Source organism: Python bivittatus, unplaced genomic scaffold (assembly GCF_059951505.1).
Source record: "Python bivittatus isolate LINGU-HERP-01145 unplaced genomic scaffold, Pbiv_v1 ctg000020_np1212, whole genome shotgun sequence".
Lineage (NCBI taxonomy): Eukaryota > Metazoa > Chordata > Lepidosauria > Squamata > Pythonidae > Python > Python bivittatus.
Genome location: NW_028277030.1, coordinates 42,418,559 through 42,431,728, shown reverse-complemented (window position 1 = coordinate 42,431,728; position 13,170 = coordinate 42,418,559). Strand labels below are relative to the sequence as shown.

The window sequence follows — 13,170 nt, the reverse complement described above, 5'->3', positions numbered from 1 at the left end:
TATATTCTCTAGAACAGCGTTTCTCAAATTTTCACACAGGCTTCTTAAACATTTCTGAAACTTTCAGCAAACTTTTTGTCTTCTACAAATCTAAAATCTGTAACACCTATTTTAATAAGTGCCTTTTGCCTTTCTCATGCTGTGGTTGTGTTTGGTTTTTTTGTGTAAACTTGTGTGAAAGTATGCATGATGTTTCTCAGCTTTAGTCACAGATCAGGTTCAGTATTCATTTTATAAGACAAATAGAAATATTCTCCAACCTATCTTATGGGCTATCTAAATAAATCTAGCATAGCATTGCTGTTTGAGAACCTCTATTATACAGTGAAGAACCTTAGCTTGCTCACTGTTATAATGAAATAATATTGTATGTTTTACCAGATACCCCCCCCCCAGTTTCTTTTAATAATTTGTTCAACTCTCCTTCCCACAATCTTCAACAGACAAGCTACACTATTTTTATTTAAAAAATAATTAAAAGTTGAATGATAAATTCTTCCATTTAATTAATTATGCTAACACCCTATAATTGTGATAAATTTTGGAACTACATATCATCTTAAATTTGAGACTTATCATTGTCCCCCATTTTGAACTGAGGGGCAATAAGGAACTATCTTCCAATGTGCAATTTCTAAATGTCTGTACTTATAGTTAAAGAATCGTTATATTCTTCATCAAAACTTTATAATTATTATTTTAAAACCCAGTGCACTGCAATCTCTCCATAGTTCCTCAGAAAATAATAAATAGGACAGAAGGTAGCACTTAATTCAGAGCTTGTTAAATTAGGCTGAGGTTGCTAAATATTTTCCATCTGTACTTTACAGTAGCCATAATAGCCTGCTTGAGGCAAAGTCTTTCTTAGGTACTGTGAGCTTCAAGTTAAAGGTACACAGACTCAAAACAAATGCTAGGTTAGCGATGGCAAACCTTTTGGGCTCAGCATGTCAAAAATTTGGAAAATGCCTAACTTGACTCTTCTGGCATGTCACACCCACCCCCAAACAAAAGAAAAACAATTTTTTACATATTCATTTATTTAAAAAAAATACAGTCCAATCATGTGTGGTGTTATGTATTATATAAAGAAATGTCAAATAATTACAAAAATGAAATATGAGTAAAACAAACTCTGTTTCTTTAGTAACTCAAACAGGGAGAATAGTTGTTGTCAAGTGTTGGTGAATACTGGTGTGTCACCCCAAACGTGGCATGTCACCTTTGACACATGTGTCATAGGTTCACCATCGCTGAAGAAAAATAAGCAACCTTTTGGTTTACAGGATCACAAGTTGTAATCATAATAGGCGCAGTGGCCAAAACAGGTGCCTTAACCTACTTCAAAGCCATAGGAAATGTTATTCCTGTCTACCTAGATATTCAAAAAGGAACATAGACCACTAGTTTGAAAACAAGTGGTAGCTGACTAAAAATAATGCAATTTTTCATTTATTTTTTTCTAGAAGTTGTGAATGAAATCTCTATGATAGCCTTATGATCCATTCTCCTACAAGTCCAAAGTTAAAAACAGCATCAAGTTTCAATTTGATAAACATGAAATTAAATCCCTCTAGATATCCATTTATTGTTTCTCTCTTCTCTCAGCATGAAATCTGCAGCACACTATTAAACTACTTTTAATATATTCATCTTCACTTTATAGATTTACGGAACTGTAAACTAATATCACAAATGTTGCTGTGAAGCTTGCTTTTAGTTCCAAAGGAGTGTAGCTCTGTAATTTATGCATTTATTTATAACATATCACACATGTCCACTAAAAATATGAGTTTCTGTTTTCTGAGCCTTCTTCTCCTTGTGGTGTACTTCTTCCTGAACTGAGTATGAAGGTAAAATTCTTGGAAAAAATACTTTAGGATGAGGGACCATCCAGATATCTACACTAGACTAGAAAAACAAAAATATCCTCTATACCTATATTCTAGATGTAAGCCAACACCAAATATACACACTCTAGCATTTAATGTTAGTCCAGAACAATTCATAAATAAAAGAAACTTTAAAGTGAATGTAGGACAACTCCAAGAGGACCTACCAAACCTCTTTCTCTCGATCCCTCTCTATATTAGAGCAAAAGTCTTTAAGAAGTTAATGCAGAAGAGGCAGACAGAATACCCTCCAGGAGATTCTGAAAACAGAATTTCAAGGTAATAAAAGTAGTTTTCTCCTGGAGCTCCTAAAGGCATTCTTATTCTTGGGATGTATCATATTAAAGTGGGCTTCTGGGATTCAGATTCTTTAGTAACTTTCTAGTAAAAACTGCTATAGCAGATGAATATTTATCTACTTTACAGCGCTTAGAAATAAGATAAGCTTATCTTATTTCTAAGCACTGTAATGCTTGAAATCTCCAGAGGAAAGTTGTCTCAAAAAGCAAGTTTATAAACATAGCTGATCTAATTATTCTATTTTGCTTGAAAAAAACAACTGTGTTTTTTCCCCAGTTACTTTTCAGTTTTATAGAAGAATCTGAGCTTATTTTCTCAAATTATTGAATCAAAGATTGTTATTATCCAAACAGCAAAAGACAGCATAGGTCTTCTGTATCCATGCAGTATCTACATTAAAATATATTTTAGATCAGCTCAAAAGCTTAGTATGTATGTGCAGTGGATTCAAATCCATGCAGCAATTGGAGAAGCATGGCAACATCTGATGCATATAGGGTTTTCTTGTGGGATAGTTTCCAAAGCTTCAGAATTTTTGGACAGTGAGAGTAAACAGAATTAATGGAAAGATGAAAACAGTCCATTTGGCCCAGTTAATTTCTGTTGGATCTGCTAAGTGCATTTGGAGCCCAGGAATATTTTTTATACAATTTCCTGTGCAGTCATCACAAAAGTTTACACATACATGTGTACATATTACACATACACAAGTGTACACATAAACACAGATGAAACCAATACATTAAACCACTACAGATGTATAAAAGGGAGAAGAAAAGGAAGAAGAAAATACAAACTAAATAATTCATTCATGATATTCACCCAAGAAAAGCCAGGATGGAGATAGGCACTTAAAAGAGAGGTTCCCAAATTTTCTTGGTTCACAGTGCCCTTAATGTTTCAGTATTTTTTTTCACAGAATCCCTAGGCCAAAATTGTGAACTACCTCATTAGTAATTAATAATCACACAGCAAGACCTGAAGAATAGAACAGTAGACATCTTGTGGATTTCAGTGGGAAACCAGGAGAGTAATTTGCAACTAGCTGCAAGATTATACTCTGTTGGTTGTACCACACTCAGGAGGGCCTTTGTGAATGAACTTAGTGATCATCCAAGTCTATTATAGGGAAGGCACTGTGTCAAGCATTCTGGTTCCCAAGTTGTTTAAGGACTTACATGCCATTACAATTGCTTCAATATATGTATGACAAGCATTCCACTCAGCAATCTGTCATATTCTGTACCACCTGCAGCTTCCATAAAATCACAAATACAGCTCATTACAATAATCAAAATTGAGATATCAGTACATATCTGATATCTACAGAACTACAGAACAGTGAAGTCTCAATTTAATGGGCCTGTGCTTATCATGGGATGCAATGCACCCAAGTTCTGTTAAGACATTCCCCAAAATAACAGAAAGGTCTGTTGCATCCAAGGTGACCTGGATGGGGCATTACACTTACATTAATTTTATCTTAATTTACCTTACCTTACAATATCCATGGCAATTTATAGAATTTTAACATTACACAAATGACTTAAATTCCCAGTGTGGCATATGTGTATATAAAATGGACATTCAGGAGTAACGGACATCCTTTCACTGTAGTTTCACCATAGTTAGATTGCTAGTATGGAAATAAAATCTGTCAACAGAAACTCCTAGGCATATAAATCATTTGTCCCTCCAATAACACTGCTGATTTCAGATGGAGAATTTGGGAGGGGGGGGGGAATCAAAGGGCAAACTAGCTTCTGCAGTACTTGCTGAGTCTACCTGACACTTTGACATTAATAGACTGATCTCAAGCACATTCCATTCATAGATATGCTTCTTCATATGAAGATAAATACATTCCAGGTCACTCCCTCTACAGCCACACAACTTTTTTTCTCCATGTGCTCAAAAAAGGGTGGCATATAAATAGAAAGATCTCGCCATGTAAAAGAAACCTAGTCAGTTATTGGAATAAATAGGGTTAAGGAGAAGGAATTCAACTTAGGGCTTGGAAGAATCAATGGGTTGGATATGAAGACTGACATCTATTTTGAACTCTAGAGCCTGAACTATTAATGCTCAAATGAAGAGTTTCCTCTTTCCAGCTGTTACTATTAAACACACAGTTTCAGAGAAAAAGGGTTTATTTAATTCAAGAATTTTACAAATAAATACCCAAATAAAGCATTTATGAGATATGTTATAATAACAAGTTTTGAATGGCAAACAAACAGCACTTTCCTAGAAATACAGGGGCATTTGCTCATATGCATCCATATGCCAGGGATTCTATACTGCAGTACAGGAATTGTGGTTCCTGTAAAAATGTACTAAAATATATATACCTTAAAATTGAGATCTCCCTGTAACATCAAATGGGATATATATGAAAGGAACAGATTTACAGTTTTCCAGTTGTATGAATTATAACTATCTTTTCACACTTGCATTTTTTATAATACATTTCAAGAATCACCTCCCAGGTAGTGGTGATTCTTTTTAAGTATGAATGAGTTATCTTTTCCTTTTTCTCTCAGCAGATAGGCTACAGGAATGTATAAAACTCATTTACTGGCCATTATGATCCAGTTACATTTTATATTTTAATTCATTAAAATAAAACCAGCTGTTAAAAATGTATACAGTAAACAAAATTTATATCAAGAGATTTAGGAACAAACAAAACCTAAACAATTTTCAATATAGGTAGAACTGCAATAACAGATATGCAGAAACAACCGAATCAGTAATTTAAACTGATTAAACTGGTTCATTAAACACAAAATATCAGACATGACTTCCTTTTGCAAACTTTCAATGTCAGTTCAAGGAAAAATAGCGCAATACATCCTTTCCAAAATTTATTCTATAGCTGCAGTCCTCAAAGAGATATGAGATACTGTACAGATCACTACTCCCATGACTGCTTGGAAATTTGTTAGTTAAAAACACAGCTGCTCCACTGAGGAGACTAGCCAATGTGTGTATCACTCACAGCACTTAACAGATGCTCTGAGAAACCTTCTAGTTATCCTAATGTCTACTCCAATATCATTCCAACACCAAAGACCTTTTATTTTTCCTAGTCTGAGATTACTTTACATTCTGATTTTATAATCTGGTTCTCTAATTTGTTTTTGTATGCTTCCCAGAAATATTTTAAATTATTATTGAAAGATGACATGCACATTTTAAAAATACAGTAATTCAAATCTATGGCCCTGGCTGGGAGCCCATTTACAAAGGAGAATCAACTCAACTCAACTCAATCCCCTACTTTTCCACTCAAGGGAAAAATACTCTAGGTCAGTGATTCTCAATCTTGATAACTTTAAGATGTGTGAACTTCAACTCCCAGTATTCCCCAGCCAGCATGTTGTCCAAACATCTTAAAGTTGCCAAGGTTGAGAAACACATCTCTAGGTTTATCTAACATATAGTAATGGCAAATGTATAAATCTTAAGGTATATAGACAAAAATGTAGAGTCCTTGGGGTTCTCTGAGCTTGGTTGTTTCCTTGCAGATGTTTCATTACCCAATTTGGTAATGTCTTCAGTGTTATGTAATCGTTACTGATAACAAAACAGAACTTGCAGATTCGTAACAGCTTGCTCCAATAAACTGTGGTGAAGATTAGCCATATTTGTCTAATTCTGTCACACAGTAACACCTTGATCCTCAGGACCTCTATTCAGGGGACTTTAGATGCCAAGGACATTTCATTCGGATGTTACTCTCAAAGAACAAAGACTACTGTTTCTGAAGCAGTTGGCAGTCCATTCCTGCCATTTACATCAATTTATATTTTTCTGTAGTTGACAGTTTTTACTTTAGTTTACATCATTTGGATGATTGTGCAAATGATGTAAATTAAGTCAATGCATAAATTTGGACTTAACAGGTATTCCAACTTAATGGACACCCCTCCCCCTAAATGGTCTGTAACATCAAAGTTTTACTGAAACAGCAAAAAGCTGTTTTTAAGAAAAAATGGAAGCATGCTTTAGGAGAGAACTGAGTGAAAAGAAAACAAACCTGATTTTTTATAGTACTGTAATACTGAACCATAATTTACTGAACAAGATTTACATACCATACAATATTGTCGTGTTGGTATGCTTTCCAGTCCCCGCCTCCAATCTATAGTTGTTGGTGGCAGGAAAATATACTGAAGATACCTTATGTGTGTTAATGATACCACATTCCTAGGAATGAGAAGAAAAACACAATCCCTTTCCTATTTTACTATCATTTATCTCTGCAACAAACCAAAAGGGGAAAATTTACTATTCTATCATCAATGTTGGATCTACAGAATCACAAAGGAGGATTTTAATAGCATTAAAAAATCTCAAAGGGAACATTGGTTATGCAGAAAACTCTAGGCAAAATATTGTTTATGAGGTGGAAATTTACAATTTCTTCTTGTTTTTGGTAACTCTCTTCCTTAATTTCTGTCACTTTAAAATAAATCTAAAATGAAAGAGCATGACCACTGATACTCCCACAGAAAGGTTGAGATTATCCATTTTTTAGTGCTAATATGCTGTGAGGGTTACTTTACAGTGTGCAACTATGCATTTTCATCTGTTTTCTGATGGAACATCTAACTGGTAAATGGTGCATCAAACAGAAAATGAGTTTTGCTCCTTTTTGCAAATTCAACCTTTTAACTTGATGGAAAAGGTAATGCTGCAACATTACATAGTGTTGCAAGACATTCAACAAAATGAGGAGTATAGTTTTATAAAAGTATTATTTTAAAGGAAAATGTCTACAGACAATCCCCTACTTACGAATGGGTTACATTCTGAGAGGCCGTTTGTAAGTCCATTTTGTTCCCAAGTCCAACAAGCATAAAAAACATGTGCAGTTTGTACCTTACATACAGTTGTGTGAAAAAGAAAGTACCCCCTCTCTGAGTTCTATGGTTTTACGTATCAGGACATAATAAAAATAATCTGGTCCTTAGCAGTTCTCAAAAGTAGGTAAATACAACCTCAACAACACATGACATATTATACCATGTCATCATTTATTTTACAAAAAGAAAGCCAAAATGGAGAAGCCATGTGTGGAAAAGTAAGTACACCGTTACTGTTTTCATCGGTATGAAGAGGCTAAGTAGCAGCCAGGTGCTGCTAATCAAATGCTCTTGATCAATTGATCATCAACAAGTGTGACTACCTCTATAAAAGCCGAAGTTTTAGGAGTTTGCTGGTCTTGAGCATTGAGGTGTGTGTTAACACAATGCCAAAGAGTAAAGATGTCAGCAATGATCTTAGAGAAGCAATTGTTGCTGCCCATCAATCTGGGAAGGGTTATAAGGCCATTTCCAAACTATTTAAAGTCCATCATTCTACAGTGAGGAAGATTATTCACAAGTGGAAAACATTCAAGACAGTTACCAATCTTCCCAGGAGTGGGCATCTCAGCAAATTCACCCCAAGGTCAGACCGTGCAATGCTCAGAGAAATTGCAAAAAATCCAAGAGTTACATCTGACTGTACAGGCCTCAGTTAGCATGTTAAATGTTAATGTTCACGACAGTACAATTAGAAAAAGACAGAACAAGTATGGTTTGTTTGGAAGAGTTGCCAGGAGAAAGCCTCTTCTCTCTAAAAAGAACATGGCAGCACAACTTAGGTTTGCAAAGTTGCATCTGAACAAATCACAAGACTTCTGGAACACCGTCCTTTGGACAGATGAGACCAAAGTGGAGATGTTTGGCATAATGCACAGTGCCACATTTGGCGAAAACCAAACACAGCATATCAGCACAAACATCTCATACTAACTGTCAAGCACGGTGGTGGAGGGATGATGATTTGGACTTGTTTTGCAGCCATAGGACCTGGGCAACTTGCAGTCATTGAGTCGACCATGAACTCCTCTGTATACCAAAGTATTCTAGAGTCAAATGTGAGGCCATCTGTCTGAGAGCTAAAGCTTGGCCAGCATTGGCTCATGCAACAGGACAATGATCCCAAGCACACCAGCAAATCTACAACAGAATGGCTGAAAAAGAAATGAAACAAGGTGTTGCATTGCCCCAATCAAACTCCAGACTTCAACCCAATTGAAATGCTGTGGTGGGACCTCAAGAGACTTGTGCATAAACAAATGCCCGCAAACCTCAATGAACTGAAGCAATGTTGTAAAGAAGAGTGGGCCAAAATTCCTCCACAATGATGTGAGAGACTGATAAATTCATACAGAAAATGATTACTTCAAGATATTGCTGCTAAAAGTGGTTCTACAAGCTATTGAATCATAAGGTGTACTTACTTTTTCACACATGGCTTCTCCATTTTGGCTTTCTTTTTGTAAAATAAATGATGACATGGTGTAATATGTTATGTGTTGTTGTTCATCTGAGGTTGTATTACCTATTTTTGACAACTGCTAAGGACCAGATGATTTTTATTATGTCCTGATATGTAAAATCACAGAACTCAAAGAGGGTGTACTTTCTTTTTCACACGACTGTAAGTGGCAGCATTGACGTAGGTGCTTGTGGAGATGGCGTAGGTGCTTGCAGAGATGGCTTAGGCTGGTCCTCTGTAGTTGAAACAGCACTTTTTTCCACCTTCCTGAAGAAGCGGTCCAGTGAACTTTGGGTGGTGGTCTTCCTCTCCTCATAAATGATGCTGTAGCACTGGATTGCATCATGGACAGCTGCAGACACCTTGGTGAGGCGCTCCACATTAGAGTCCTGCACCGATAGCACTTTCCCAATTAAGCTGAACCCCTCTGCCATCAGCTTGGGCTGGAATTGCTTCGGTGGTTCAGTCTCTTCCTCTTGTTTTCACTGTTCCTGCAACTCCATGAGGTCTTCATTGGAGAGGTCCTCCATCTGTGCAGCTAGCAGCTCATGAAAGTCCCCCTCCTCCAGGTTGAGCAGAAGCTCCTTGCTGAGGGCAACCAACTTGCTGATAAAAGCCTGCGACTCCCTTTGTGCCGCCTCACGTCCGGGACAGTCATGAATGAACTGAGGGCACAGATGTTTCCACACCCCATTCATGTTCACAGGGGTAACCTCACACCAGGCTGCATCAATGTTCTTGATGGCCTTGTAGCTATCATAGGACTTCCAAAATTGGCACAAGGTCATCAGGGAGTCTACTTCGGTTGCCTGGACTGCCTATCTAAATGTGCACTGAAGATACTATTTTTTGAAAGTTGCTATCACTCCCTGGTCCATCAGCTGCGGGAGAGAGGTAGTTTGGGAGGCAGATATACAACCTTCATGTTTGGATGTAAATTGTCCAGGTAAGGTGGATGACCCAGGGCATTATCCAATATGAGTAGAATCTTTAAGTCAATGTTTTTCCACATGGCAGTACCTCTCCACTTTTGGGACGAAATGATGGAAAAACCAGTCTTCAAAGATGAGAAGGGTGAAGTTTTCTCGTTAGCCTTCCACACAACAGGAAGTGAGCTCTTTGAGATTTTCTTGAGAGCTTGCAGGTTGTCAGACTGGTAGAGTAGCAGTGGTTTTAGGCTCAGGTCACCAGAAGCGCTGCCACCTAGCAGCACAGTTAGCCTATCCTTCGCAGCTTTGAAGCCTGGCACAGTCTTCTCCTCCTTACTGATATACATTCTGTCCAGCATTTTCTTCCAATGAAGCCCCATTTCATTCACATTGAATATCTGCTCTGGCAAATAACCATCTTCCTCGAAGATCTCCTTGAGGGTTTCGGAAATTCCTTGGCTACAGCTTCGTCTGCACTTGCCACCTCGCGACTGACTTTCACATTATGAAGGTTCACATGAACCTTTAAGCGGTGGAATCACCCATGGCTTGCAACAAATGCCTCTTCAGCAGCACCTTCACCAGCCTTCTGCTGTAAGTCATGGAATAAGCTCTTAGCCTTCTCCTGGACCAGAATTAGGTTAAGTTGCACACACCGTTGATGCTGATATTCAATCCACATGCCAAGCAGTGCCTCCATCTCTTCCATCACTTTTCCTCTCCTCTTGTTTATTATCGTGGATTGCATAGGCACTGAACTTTTGTCATGTTCCGTGATCTTGTCTTTGTTCTTAATGATTATTCTAATTGTGGAATGATTCATGCTGTAGGAACGTGCCACATTTGCCCTCTATCTTCTTCAATATCTCTATCTTCATGAGCATCATAAAGGATTGCTGCTTCTTCATGCTACCCCCCCCCTCCATTAGCACTCTTGCGCTTAATTGCAGACATTTGCAGCCTGCAGTTTGCAGTCACCACACACCAAGCACAACTGACCATGCAAGAAGTAATGACCAGAAGTCAGGAGACAGTGAAAAAGGGTTAGTTTGCGGCGAGCCTTCTCCCGACTTCCAGCCCAACTTCTGGGTCCATCTTGTTCATATTGGTGAAAGTTCGCAACTTGAACGTTCATATCTAGGGGACTGTCTATATTTCCAAATTTAAAAAGTGATGTCAGTTATTTTGACTTTAAATCTCTAGTATGATAAATTTTTATATACCAATCAGTAAAGCTAAAAGTTATTATCTGCAGTAGTATAAAAAGGTTTATCAGTTCGGAAAAATAACATTATATAGCTATCGGCAAAGCTTATAATATTTTATAAGTACAGTGGTACCTTGGGTTACGAATTTAATTTGTTCCGTGACTCTGGTCGCACCCTGAATTGGTCGCACCCCGAAGCAAATTTTCCCATAAGGTTCAATGTAATTACCGTTAATCCGTTCTGGTGTCCGCGGACCACAGGTCAGGGGCGGAAAAACGGCCACGGACCACGCGGCAGGGCGGAAAAACGGCCGCGGACCACGTGGCACAGGCGGAAAAATGGCCGTGGATCCGGTTCGTAACCTGAGGTAAATTTTTGCAGCCGGAGCTGGTCGCAACCCGAAAAGTTCGTTAGCAGAGGCGTTCGTAACCCAACGTACCACTGTACTACCATAATCCATGTGAACTGGTAGTACTGCCCTTCGATCTGAAATATACTGGTGAAGATCAAAAAAGCACACAGTGCACATTTTAAGAGGATAAGTGTCAAAATACCGGTCTGTTTCTTCCTGTGTTCATATATACAGAAGAGGGAATTAACTGATAGAATGGATTCCCCTTTTCTATGTGCTTCCCCAATTCTATTGCAGATGTTGGATTGCTTTTCAGATATAAACAGGGAATACAGGAAGGGAAAATCACATTGCAAGTCACTTTAAACAATTAGTACTTTACGGGAACATATATTCAAGTCACACATTAAATAATATTTGTAGAGCTCTAGAGGCACTAAGTGTAATTCTTTGCGCTAGTGCCATAGTGCTAAAATAATCCAGTAATTTCTTGAGTATCTTTAAATATACAGTACCTAAAAGCCTCCTTTTTTATAAAAACATACAGAATAAGAGGGAATGAACTGGAACAGCAACTAGGGCAAAGTCTGCTGCCCAGAGTCTTCCGGAGTGGGCAGCCATAACAACACAACCACCACAACAATAATAGTAATAGAATGGTACCCTCTTTCAATGAAATGTTTTAACACGACCTGAGTCGGCAAAGTTGTTACCTTTCAGAAAAATGAGTTAATAAACCGTTTTGCATAATTAAATCAACAGTAGCCTAACTTTAATGTCTTTAGACAATTCCCACATTGTAGCTAAATCTGTAAGTAACACTTGACACTATTACTTAAACAACATCCACCACCTCAACTCCCTTTTGTTCTGTATCCATTTTACTAGATGAGGAGTTTTGGAGAACCCAAAAGCAAGCCCACTATTCTGTGGCCTTCAGTTAGGTGGATAATAATACTGTCCTAAAGCGGGAATTATTCTAATGACCAATACTATCAGTCTCTTGAGGATTTTAAACTTTGGGAAGATTCAAATGAGAGAATACTTTTTTTTTTTTAATAGCACAATCCAGCATTTAATAGCTATCCTTGGAAACAGATTCAGTATCTGGTAAAGCTGTTGTGATGAGTGAATTACATGTACTCCATAATTGGTCTAAATTAATATATGGCTGTGCTATTCTGGAACAGTGGAAGCCTGGAATCAAAGCCTTATTTACAGCCTGTTACAATACCATGCAATCATATCCTTAGACTTCTCAAACTAGCTACAGAACACTGAAAATCAATGCAGCCATGTATGTACCAATCTTAAACGTTAAAAATTTACTTTCCTCACTTAGAAGTGAGCTAAAGAAATAAGTAGCTGCCACTGGCTGTGTACTGAAAGGAAGCATCTTACTGGTTCAGTTTGCTGCTAAGCTAGGGAGGTGACTTCTCAATTAAAATATTGCTGATATGGCTGCAAGTAAATTGACTAGGTAATACAATACTAGCAAAGCCTAACTTGAGATAGGAACACAGGTGCAAGTATAAAGATATGATGAGGTGGGCTTTTTAAGGATGAAAAGATTCCTCTTTGGCACTGATGATAATACAGACAGGATGGAGGTAGAAATAGCAGAAGCAAGGCTGGGGCAGCAGCATGGGCAAAATGTGAAGGCAAGTTATAATTGACATCATTAGTATATTGGTAGCACAGACTTCCCAAGCCAGCCTCTTCCAGCAGTTTCACATAAAAATTAAGTAGCATGGGAGAATTCATAAGCCAATAGTCACAGTATTGATCAGAATACCCCAGCACCGTTTTCTGAAATCACCCCCTAAGGAACCAGAACTAATATGAACAAATGTCTAAAAATCCCAGCACAGCAATTTAGAAGTGTATCAAAAGTTCTAAAAGCTCAGGAATACATCATCTACTCTGAGTAAAAAGAACTCACCAAAGTAATCAAAACAATCTCTATTCCATACTCAGACCTGAAGCCATATTTCCCATGATTATAATTAAAATAATTATTTTTAAATGCAAAAAAAAAAATCAGGTAGGCAAAATGTTTGGTGGGTGCCAAGCAAAGAATATGGGCATACATTGGTATCAGCAGGTGGCATGTTGGGGTCCCAACTTAATCTACTACAGGATTTAGACATCTAAGG

The 13,170-nt window shown here is 37.7% G+C and overlaps 1 protein-coding gene across 2 annotated transcripts in view; it reads right to left on the bottom strand.

Annotated features, from left to right (window-relative positions):
* Window positions 1-13,170, bottom strand: part of SMAP1 (small ArfGAP 1) — a 75,825-nt gene that overhangs the window by 8,783 nt on the left and 53,872 nt on the right. The window lies entirely within an intron of this gene.